The sequence below is a fragment of the Lycium barbarum genome, chromosome 11 (assembly GCF_019175385.1).
Source record: "Lycium barbarum isolate Lr01 chromosome 11, ASM1917538v2, whole genome shotgun sequence".
Classification (NCBI taxonomy): Eukaryota; Viridiplantae; Streptophyta; class Magnoliopsida; order Solanales; family Solanaceae; genus Lycium; species Lycium barbarum.
Genome location: NC_083347.1, coordinates 101,584,990 through 101,597,137, shown reverse-complemented (window position 1 = coordinate 101,597,137; position 12,148 = coordinate 101,584,990). Strand labels below are relative to the sequence as shown.

At 40.1% G+C, this 12,148-nt stretch overlaps 1 non-coding gene across 1 annotated transcript; it reads right to left on the bottom strand.

The window, feature by feature from the left end:
- Window positions 1–8,872: 8,872 nt before the first annotated feature.
- Window positions 8,873–8,979, bottom strand: LOC132620582 (small nucleolar RNA R71). The gene has a single exon (XR_009575025.1). It is a non-coding gene; the product is annotated as a small nucleolar RNA R71 (small nucleolar RNA).
- Between the last annotated feature and the right edge of the window lie 3,169 nt (window positions 8,980–12,148).

Sequence of the window (12,148 nt, the reverse complement as noted above, 5' to 3'; positions counted from 1 at the left end):
GTCATATGCCTCATCTTTAGATGCAAGAAATAGTATCTATGTAAATCTAGTGAAATCATCAACAATAACAAACATATATCTCTTACCTCCCAAGCACATTATTCTCATTGGTCCACACAGATCTATATGGACCCGTTCTAGGGACTTGGTTGTGCTGACTACCTTATTCGATTTGAACGATGATCTCACTTGTTTTCCCGTAGCACAAGCACCATACCTTGTCATATTTGAACTTAACTTTGGTAAAGCAATTACTAAGTCTTTGGAGACTAGTTTGTTTAGTTGACCAAGGCTAGCATGACCTAGTCTCTTATGCCATAGTATAGGGTAGTAGCCTATAACACTTAGGCATTTTAAGTCATTACCAGGTATTCCCATGATATCTTCTTTGTACACATTTTTGTGTCGTATAACTGTTAGAATTGTGTTACCTGTTTTGGGATCAGCAATCTACCAACCTACAAATGTGAATACTATTATATTTCCCTTGTCACACAACTGTGAGATGCTCAATAGATTGTGTTGCAGTCCATCTACATGGTAAACATTGTCAATTACATGATTCTCTAATCTGTCTATTTTTGCTATTAGTTTGACTTTCCCCTTTTTACCTTCCCCGAACGCTACACTTCCCTCTTCTAGTGTTGAGAGTGAGAAAAAACTTTCTTTATCTCCAGTCATATGTCTTGAGCATGCGCTGTCCAATTACTAGTTTTGCTTACTTTCTTTTATCTTGACTTTAATATCCTTTTCTCTATTTGAGGTTGAGTCTCCTATTGCCATTAGCGCAGAGTGTTCCCCTTCATCTTCTGAGCCCTCATTTGAAGCCCATCTTGCAAAAATGGCCCTTTTGTTTTCCTCGTTTCTTTTCTCTTTAACCTGTTCCTTGTGCTTGTTCTTTTAAGATTTTTCCCTTTCCATTCTATTTCCCATAAGGAACAGTCCTTTATCAGGTGATCATCCTTGTCACACTTGTAACATCTACCATATTTCATGTTGGCACTTCTTCCTTCTCTAGAAGTGTTGCTTATGCTATTTTGTCATTCCCTTCAGAGAAATTTTCTAAAGTTCTTTGCAATTAGAGCCACATTCTCTTAATTTACTTCAGAATCATCACTTTCAGATGCTTTGAGAGTTAGACACCTTTTCTCAGTTGTCTCCTCATCCTTGGAGCTTCTCATGTCCATCTCATACGTCTTCAGATTTCCTATCAGTTCATCCAGAGACATATGTTCAATATCTTTCGCTTCTATTATTATAGTGACTTTTATCTTATACAACCTTGGGCATGGTTCTCAAGACTTTATCCACAAAGTCATCTGTGGTAATGGTTTTCCTAAGTGATGTCAATTCATTCATAAGAGATGTGTACCTGGTAAACATCTCAGAGATGGTTTCTTTTGGCTTCATCTTGAAATTTTCATAATCAGTGGCAAACATAACCTTTCTGAATGCCTTGACTTGACGTGTTCCCTCATCAGCATTTGTCAGTGCATCCCAGATTTGTTTGGCTATTTTACGTCCAGATATCTTATTGTAATCATCTGGTCCTAATCAGTAAATCAAGACATTTTTGGCTTTAGCATTTTTCTCTAGCATCTTGTAATCACTTTCAAGGTACTCACTCTTCTCCTTTTTTATGTCAGCTCCATCAGTACGCTTCTTTGTGGAGGGTATTGGGGACTGATAGTTCCATGTGAATTCATGTTTTGATGATTGTCAAACTATTTTAGAACCAGATAGAGACCTGGTCTGTAATCTGCTCTCTGTGCACCTTGTATCGTCAGTAGAGGACAACTGTAAAGCCGAGCCACTTGCTGCACACAAGTAAAGCTGTAAGCTGGCCCACGCTTTAGGTCAAAATTTAAGAGTGGTCTCTTTTCACTCCACATGCTCCCACTATATATACAACATGATGGAAACATATTTAGTATACTTGAGAACTGAATCTAAATCGTGCAAAGCTGCCGACACAAGTTCTCAAGATCTCTCAAGAACAAAGTTACTTTTAAGCTGAAGAACCGGATCCTGATATGAGTTTAGTCTATGTTCTTTATGTTGTTGTAAGTCTTTGTTCATGTGCTTTAAATTGTAAACCTGCTCTTCCCAAAAAGGAAGCTGTTGTGGGTATATCAAATTCTTAGTAGTTGTTAGGCAGTTTACCTTTCAATCTATTACGTGGTACTCTCAGCTAGATTTAGCTCAGGTGTATTAGTTGGGTTTGGCTAGAGGTAGTCAACCTTAGTGGTTCTTATCCAGAGTTAGCTAAGTGGAGGTGCTTGTAATCAGAGTATTGCAAGTGTGGAGGGACTACGGAGGTTAGTTCCTAGGTTGCATAAGTGTTATTATAAGGGTGAGGGATTATGGAAGTTAATTAATAGTTTACGATAGAGTTGTAACCTGAAGTTGCTCGTGTAGTGGAGTTGAAATCCTACAGGGGTAGGTTGTGGTTTTTAATCCCTTGAGCAAGGAATTTTTCATGGTAACATCCTGTGTCTTTTACATATTGCACTGCATAAGGGAACTGGTACACAACCAGGTCCCTCATATACTGTTTAGTGTTCACACAGCCTACAACAATTGGTATCAGAGCAGGTGCTTTCTAAAAGGTTAATACCTAAAAAGAATTTGTAAAATGGCAACACCACCAAATATAGAAGAAGGACAGTCTTTCAGCAGGCCACCTAGATTTAATGGATAATACTATGGGTGGTGGAAGACTAGGATGCACGATTTCATCATCGCTGAAGACTCAAGTGATGATGAATCTAAAATGGCATATCTCACACAAAGATTAATTAAACTGATCTGAAGAAGTGGTGGGATCCCAAAGGTAGGAAGCTTCAGCAGAAACTCCAGAGGAAATGACTATCTCTGCCATAGGTGTGATAGACCTGGTCACTTCGGTAAAAAGTGCTCTTTGAGTAAATAAGACAGTTATGACAGAACTGCAAGGAGAAGCCAGCTCCCTGACAAAAGGCTCAAAAGAAAGAAAGCTATTGATGAAATAGTGAAGCAGACACTTGCTGCATTAAGGGACTCCTCCAGTGAGTCTAAAGATGAGGACGACAGAGAGGATACATCCATGATGGTCATTGAAAGTGCAGCCTCCAAGTGTAAGTTTATTCTTGCCCTCATGTCAAAGTCAGATTTAGACGATAGTGATGAAGTGGAAGAGGTAAATTCTTAGAGGTAAAGAAAAACCTGAAAGCCTACTCTCTAAATAAACTCATGTCACTGTCAGATGTGTTAATTGATGCATATCATGCCCTTATTGTTGAAAAGGATGCCCTAACTCTTGAAATCAGAAATTCTGAACTTGAAAGAGGCAATTTGTTGGTGTCGATTGGAGAGATGAGAGAGCAGGTTGATGAGATAAATCAGCTGAATATTATCCTGAAAGGTCAAATAAAAGGGGAAACAAGAGCTTCTCTTAAAGGGAAAGGTGAAAAGAGTAAAATTTACTTGGAGCTTGGAGATGAGATAAAAAAGGCAAAGCTAAATATCACTACTGAAGTCGAGAGGAGCAAGCAATGGAAGGAAGAGTTAAACAGAATTAAGCTTGATCTTAATAAAACTCTCAAGTGGACTTGGTCCTCAGAAGTAATTACCTCCATGTATAAGAGTAAAAGAAGTGGTAGGGAAGGAATTGGTTACAAGAAGTCACCTTACAATCCCCACAGCAAGTATGTCTCTACCATTAGAATTGGCTTTGCACTCATTGCAGGCAAGCAGGTTACTACAAGGAGTCTTGTAAAGCAAGAATTGAATCTTTTCAGAGGAATAGAGACTTCATCAAAAGGAAAGCAAGTTTAGGCACAAACGGAATTGGTTCTCAAAAGAAAAGACCTCAGAAAAAGAAGAAAGGGAATGTGCTACCTATTTGGGCGAAGAGAAGCTTGATCCATCCCTTTTATAACCATAAGGGACCCAAGCCATAGGTTGAGGGTGAGAAGAGGAAGGTGGATGTGAAAGAAGAAGAGGTATGCACACATGGGAGGTGAAGGACAAATTATGAACAAAGTACAGAAGTGCTGCTCAGCATGGTCAAAACTATCTAGAGACCCAGTCTCTCTGTGACTCAGTTTAGTAGTTCTTTCAGTACCTTCATCTGTTCTTAACTATTTAATTGCCAAGTCGGTCAAGAATCCTCTAATTCAAATTTCAAACCATAATTCTTCCAGTCAACGCTTGACTTCTGACCCAATATGTCTCGTCTCTCACACCTGTCCTAAATGTCATCTCGAACAACTTAAATGCATCTCTCTAGTCCTTCTCTCTCTTCACTTACCAAAATTGTCAAGCCATTAAACTTCTCTTTTTTTCTTTTGTCCTATACAAGGCCGTCTGAACCAACTCATATCTCATCACTCTTACCGAGTATAAATATCTCAAACCCTCCTTCAAGCCAAATGTAAATAAACTGCCAATCGTCATCCTCAGAGAACTCAATCTCCTCTAACCAAAGTATATCTACATTTCTATCTGGTGTCTTCGAACTAATAGGACCTTTGAATCTTGAGCAAAGATCGTCAGGCTCCTTTTCAAAACAATCGGACGAAACAAGCAGACATGTTGAAATGGGAAGAGGTAACATCAAAAACTCTAAAGGACAACAGGTATTAAATCTTAACAGGAAAGAAATGGCTATAGATATCGTACCCATCTCTCACCCTGAGAAGAAAACTTGGTGTCCTATCTGCGCTAAAGCACCTGGTGCCTCAAAAGAAAATTCAGGAGAAAATGTTGACTCCGATGGTGGCATCATGATTTTCTCTGTGAGCAACCAGATCTTTGAATATGAAGGAAAACAAGAAAAGGAAATCAAAGGAAACGACAGGAGGAGAGGAGGACTCAGGAGGAGAAGAAAGTGATACTCAATCTGCCTCGCAAAAGAAACGGAGGCCAAGTGTCGTTGATAGACATGAAATTGAACTAAGAAAAGAACATCTCCAAACGCAGAAGATTCTCTTTGGGATGATGATTGATATAAACCTAAAAGAAGAGACAGGGTTGAAAGAACTGTGAGAGATGGTGAAATTTCAAAAGTGAACTCATCTTCTTACTCTACCGGCTCCTTGTGTGTATGTGTCACGCCCCAATCTCAACTGGGACGGACTACATTCTATATGCGTCTACTATGAACCTGTACCGAAGGAACATAACGTAGTAAAGTCTGAAAATCTGTAAACATGATCTATAAGATTCTGTATGTAAAATTGGACATAAAACATGCACTCACTGAACTTGACCAGAGACATCTATGAAGCCTCTATGAACATCTAACTGACATAACATAGTCGGGACAGGGCCCCATCCTACCCAAAATCTCTAACATCAATGATAATACTAGACCTGACTCAATGGAGCTTACACCTTCTCGCGAAACATCTGTACCATCTACAATGGATACTTGCCACTGGGTATACCTGAACATGCAATGTGAACATAAATAAATGTAGCGCCTCTGACCAAGGGACGTCAGTACAGAAAGATTGTACCGATTACATAAGGCAAACATGAAATATAATAATAAGACATATCAATGAAAGAGATACGAATTAACCTGAAACCTCTGTATTGTAACTGAGGGCCATATTGATTATACTTATGTATGATGATACTCTATAGGGATATATTATTTATATCGAGCCGCCCTTCAGAGCTAATACCAACAACGTAACCCTAACTGCCCGATCAACCATAGCTCGGTGATAAATGCGTAATTGCCCAACCGGCCGTAGCTCAGTGGTAAATGTGTAACTGCCCAACGCATGTAACATAACAAACATATACTATAAAGAAGAAAGATAAGAATCAACATGTAAACCTCTGTCTTATCGCCGAAGGCCATAACGTATATGGTACTATAACCTCCTACGTATAACTGTGGTATGTCTTATATATCTATAATGTTACTGTACTGACTACTTCATCATCGTAATGTTATCTGCCCAACTGATCACTGGTAACTGTCGAATCGATCGTAGCTCAGTGGTAACTGCCCATCCGGTTATCGCCCGATGGTAGAGCATGAATCATGTATATGCATATGTTTCAGCATGCAACCCGATCCAAATGTCTGTACATATATTACGGCAGGCAACCCGATCTAATTTTCTTTATGTATGTTACGGTGTGCAACCCAATCCAATTAACTGTATGTATGTTGCGGTGTGCAACCCGATCCATTTATCCCCTATAGGTACACTTTATACACTTCTAGTGTTCATTCTTTATCTTTTAGCTTCCACGTAACCCTTAGTCTTATAACTGTACTTCTAAATTGTTAGAACACCTTCCAAATTGACCCAACATTAACTATCTCATGAATACGTCATGAGCTTTACTTTCTAATATTATATGGCCTATTAGGGATCTTATAACTAACATAGTAACTTTTATACACCCGTGATGGTCACTACTTAGCTGTTAACATCAACGTGGTTACCTGGAACTTACAATCTACAATTCCGAGTTCTTAAGATTCCTTCTGAGGTAACCTATTCTTATTCATCTCTTGATTATGCTACAAGACTTAATACTAACGTCATGTTTCTCATTAGGGACTTATGAACTGTCACGACCCAACCGGAGGCCATGACGGGCACCCGGAGCAACCCCACCGGGCACCCCTCATCATACCTTCACAATCATATCTAGGTGAGCCACATGGCTAACCCGCAATTCCTATGCATCAATAATACAAATCTCATTCGGGCTAAGGCACTTTTATATCAACATCATCGACTATGCCCATATACATATACTCAAGCCGACAAGGCTAACAAAATGATATACAAAAATATACGAGCCGACAAGGCTGGGAGACATCTAGCTATACACAACTGTCTATGAGCCTTGATGTGCCGTGCATTTCGGCACATTTTATGCCTTTGTAACTAGAAGTGTTGCTTGTTTTTAAGTGTTTTTGCATTGTTTCTTATGTTATTTTTGTGTTTTATAGGGTTGGTTAACTAAGAATCGAAAATGAGATGAAATGCTGAAAAACGGACAAATTGGAGCTAAATGACGGTCCGTAACTGGATCCGTAACTCATGTTACGGTCTGTAACTGGATCCGTAACTCATGTTACGGTCCGTAACATTGAACCGTAACAGGAGCCAAATTTCCAGAAAGTTTTCTTGGAAACATTAGTGTTACGATGTCGTGTTACGATCCGTAACTCATGATACGGTCCGTAACATCTCACCGTAACATCAGCCAAAATTCCAGAGAGTTGCCAAGTAAATGTCGCAAGTTATGCTTCCGAAGGACGGACAGTAACACAGGTTATGGTCCGTCGCATGGTGGCCGTAACAACAAGTAGACAACTGACGAAACGAAGGACGGACCGTAACCTGAGTTACGGTCCTTAACTATGCCGCGTAAGGGCACTTTTGTCCAGAAACTTGGCACGATTTTTGGCTCTATAAATACTTAATGTAGGGTTTTAATTCAGCAGCCACATTCATTTTTGAGAGCATAAACTCTAGGTTTTTCATATTAGAAGTTTTTGGAGCATTTAAGGCAACTACTTCACTTCCATTCCACCTTGTAATTGCATTGTAAGTACATTATGTCAACTTTTAAGTTTTCTTTGTTAGTCAAGATTATGAGTAGCTTATTTTAAAGATAAGGTTGTGAGTCCCATGATGGATATTATGTGAATGGGTTTCTATTATTGATATATGCATAATGGTTGTTGGTATTCATTCAATGTTTGTGATTTAGCGTTGGGTGATGATTGCAATCACTATCCTAAGCCATTATATTAACTTTTCTTGGGAAATAAAGTTAGTATTGGTAAGATTGAATGACAATGACTCGAGGCGTTAACCCTCATTTAATAGACTAACTTAGGGATGAGAACAAGTCTAAATTGACATTTTTGGTCATTCTTCGATTGCAACTCTTTTACATTCGGAAGAATCATAAAGAGGAAATACGACTTAACTGTTGGAAAACATTAAGAAGTTCTTAAGAGACCAAGTGCATATTCATAGAACAACCATCAGAAGTATATCACATTGAAACCTGAAGCATAATATCTAATAAAATTGGGGAACACAACCTTAGTCTCTGTTTCGCATTAAATACAATTTCAGTCAAAATACTTAATTACATTATTCAACAACTATTTCAAACTATCAGGAATAGGATTAAAGCTTTTAAAAACTAGTATCGCATACGATTAGTACTCTTTTCTCTCCATATTCCCTGTGGAATTCGACCCCAACCTTGTTGGGTTACTATATTTGACAACGTCCGCTTTACATCATTAATAGGTGTAATTTGAGCGTATCAAATTTTGGCGCCGTTGCCGGGGAATACGGTTTAGAAATTACTAATTGTTGTGTACTCTTCTTTAAATCTTTTTCTATTCCATCACACCTTGTTTGCTGTTGTAGCGAACCAGGTGAACATGGCAGGAAGACACAATCGCAATCAAGGAAACCAAGGGGGATTCCAAGTGAACCATCCTGCACCAGAAGAAGAAGAGGAGGATGAGAATGTATTTGCGGAATTCATCGACGAAGCTGATTATGCTTCTGCTGTAGTTCCTCTTAGAACGAGAAATGCTAATTTCAAAATTGATAGGTTTATCTATCAGCTATTGAAACTTGAAGGCTATTTCCGAAATTCTTCAGAGGATTGTCCACTCCGACACCTGAAGAATTTCCTGCATGTATGTTCTTAACAATCCCAAGGTGTTGTTCCTGTTGATGCACTGCGGTTACGAGTCTTCAAATATTCCTTGGCTGGCCAAGCAAGGGAATGGTATGAAAAGCTCCCCAGCAATACCATTCATACCTGGAACGAGTTAGCCAATATATTCTTGTAAAAGTGGTTTCCACCAAGCAAAAAGGCTGAACTTAGGGACAAGATCTTTGAGTTCAAACAACTTCCGGGGGAACAACTATATGCAGCATGAGAGCGTTTCAAATATTATCTAGTTCAATCTCCGACCCATGGATTTCCGGATACTATCCTCACCGAGAAATTCTACAAGGGGTTAGATACCATGAATCAAATTGCTGTCAACACTGCAGCAAGGGGATGCTTCATGGACAAATCATTTGTCAACATCATCAGGTTGCTCAACAAGCTTACTACCCACAACCAAGCTTGACATTCTAGTGATAGTGAAACCCTGTCATATGGTAGTCCCTCTGCTGCCGCGGTGGCCAAAGAAAATCATGAGCGAGATCATGCTTTTGCTCAATTGCAAACCACCGTGGATTTATTATCGAAGAGGCTTATGGATAAAGAAGCCAAAGGTGTGAATGTTGTCGAGGAGATGCCACCTCATGCTCCCGGAATGTACCAAGTCTCTGAAGAAGCTTATCTAGAGGGGCAGCCACAATATGAAGATGCGAATTATGTTAACAATTCGCAAGGGGGCTATAAAAGGCAAAATTATCAAGGTCCCGGTAATCACCCATGGCAAAAGCCTCAACAACAATTTCAAGGAAACAATTATGGAAGAAATGATCAGGGCAATCCAAATCAAGGGAATTACAACAACTATAATTATGGCAACAAGAGCTCGAACCCCTAATCCCACCTAGGGGGCAAGCATCTAATTCCCAACAGTGGAGAGATAACTCAGCTAGCAACTCTGCTGGCAACACGTCTAATGATTCTGCGGAACTGAAAAGTATGATGCAGAAAATGCTGATGAATCAAGACAGAACAGAGAGCACAATCAAGGGAATGTCTCAGGTCCAACTATCTCATTCATCTTCCATTCAGAAGCTTGAAGCGCAATTCAGAGACCTTTCCCGAGAAGTGCATACTCCTCAACGAGGACAACTAACGAGTGATACAGTTCCAAATCCAAAAGTTAGTGGGGTAAACTCTGTGGAGAATGTACTTGCTATTAGCACCAGAAGTGGAAAAATACTTCAAGGTGCTAATAAAAAGGTGATTGATCTGGAACCAACTGTTGAAAAAGAAGTGCAGCCTGATGTACCTGATGCTATTATAGAGGAAGAAGCAGAGGAGGAAGTCCCTATTGTGGCTGAAGAGGAGCAGAATCTTGAAAATCTCAAGGCACAAGGAGAAAAACAGGAAGGGGGAAAGGCAAAACTTTCCAGCGCTCTTCGCTCTTTGAGCCAATTGTTTAAATCTTCACCGCCTTTTCCTCAAAGGCTAGTGAGAAAAATAGAAGATGAGAAGTGCTTGCGATTTTATGATCAACTCAAGTAGTTGACAATGAACATTCCTTTCATGGACGCTGTCCAAGAAATGCCTGGCTTTGCTAAGTATTTGGAGGATCTTTTAACAAAGAAAAAGAAGCCATTGAAACACGACACTGTGGGTATCACTCACCGCGTTAGTGCTATTCTTTCCAAGACCACAGTGCAAAAGAGGGAAAATCCTGGAGCATTCATAATTCCATGCACCATAGGGCAGCAAGATTTCACCAGGGCTTTGTGTGATAACGGGGCGAGCATAAATCTTATGCCCCTGGAAAGTTTCAAGAGATCGGGGCTAGCGATGCCAAGGCCAACTACCATGAGGTTGCAGATGGCTGACAGATCGATAAAAAGGCTAGTGGGGGTAGTTGATGATGTGCTGGTTCAAATCGGGGAATTCCTACTGCCGGCAGATTTCGTGATTCTTGATTGTGCTATTGATCAAGAAATTCCTATCATTTTGGGAAGACCTTTCCTTGCGACAGGGAGGGCTCTTATGGATTCCGAGAAGCACGAGATCAAGTTCCAGGTGAACGATGAGGAGGTGACTTTTCACGCTAGCAAAGGCATGAAATTACCTAGTCCTTATCAAAGTATTTCAGTCATAAACTCGGTTGATGAGGTGGATGAAGCAGTGGAATTTAAAATGGAGGAAGAATGCTTGAGTGAAGCATTATTGGCCATCTTGGTGAATTTTGATGCCGAACAAATGGAGGGATATAATGAGACAGTGAATTCACTCACCGGTCTGGGGTCTTACTCTTATGAGCCCAAGAAACTGTCTCTTGATTTAGAAAAACGAACAACTCCTCCAGCAAAACCATCAATTATTGAGCCGCCGAAGTTGGAACTCAAGCAACTTCCATCCCATCTTAAATATGTGTTTCTTGGAGAAAATGCTACTCTTCCAGTTATTGTGTCATCACTTCTGAATGAGGGCCAAGTTCAGAGACTCATCCCAGTCTTGAGGAAGCATTTAAGAGCTTTGGGTTGGACTATTGAGACATCCGGGGGATTCGCTCCGGAATTTGTGAGCACAGAATTCAGTTGGAGGAGGAAATTTCACCAACTGTTGAGCATCAGCGAAGATTGAATCCACCGATGCAAGAGGTGTTAAAGAAAGAGATTATTAAGTGGCTAGATGCTGGGGTGGTTTACCCAATTGCCAATAGTCCATGGGTAAGTCCAGTCCAATGTGTGCCAAAGAAAGGGGGCATCACTGTTGTCCCTAACTCAAAAAATGAGTTGATTCCGACAAGAACTGTCACCGGTTGGAGAGTGTGTATGGACTACCGGAAGCTGAACACGGCATCGTGCAAAGATCATTTCCCTATGCCTTTTATTGATAAAATGCTTGATCGGCTAGCTGGAAGGTCTTATTATTGTTTCTTGGATGGGTACTCAGGATACAACCAAATCAACATTGCATTGGAAGACTAAGAAAAAACTACTTTCACTTGTCCCTATGGGACATTCGCTTTCAGTCGGATGCCATTTGGTCTTTGCAATGCTCCGGCTACTTTCTAACGATGTATGATGTCTATATTCTCCGACATGGTTGAAAACTTTCTTGAAGTATTCATGGATGACTTCTCTGTGGTGGGAGATTCATTCGATGAATGTTTAGACCATCTCGATCGGGTGCTGCAAAGATGTGAGGAGACAAACCTCGTTCTCAACTGGAAAAAGTGTCATTTTATGGTAAAGGAGGGAATTTTCCTTGGCCATAAGATTTCAGAAAGAGGGATTGAGGTTGATCAATCCAAAATCGATGTGATTTCACAACTCCCTCCGCCCATTTCAATAAAAGGAGTTCGAAGTTTCTTGGGACACGCCGGATTCTATAGGAGGTTTATCAAAGACTTCTCCAAAATTGCAAACCCAATGTGCAAACTTTTGGAAAAAGAGTCCAAATTCAGTTTTGATGAGAAGTGCATCAAGGCTTT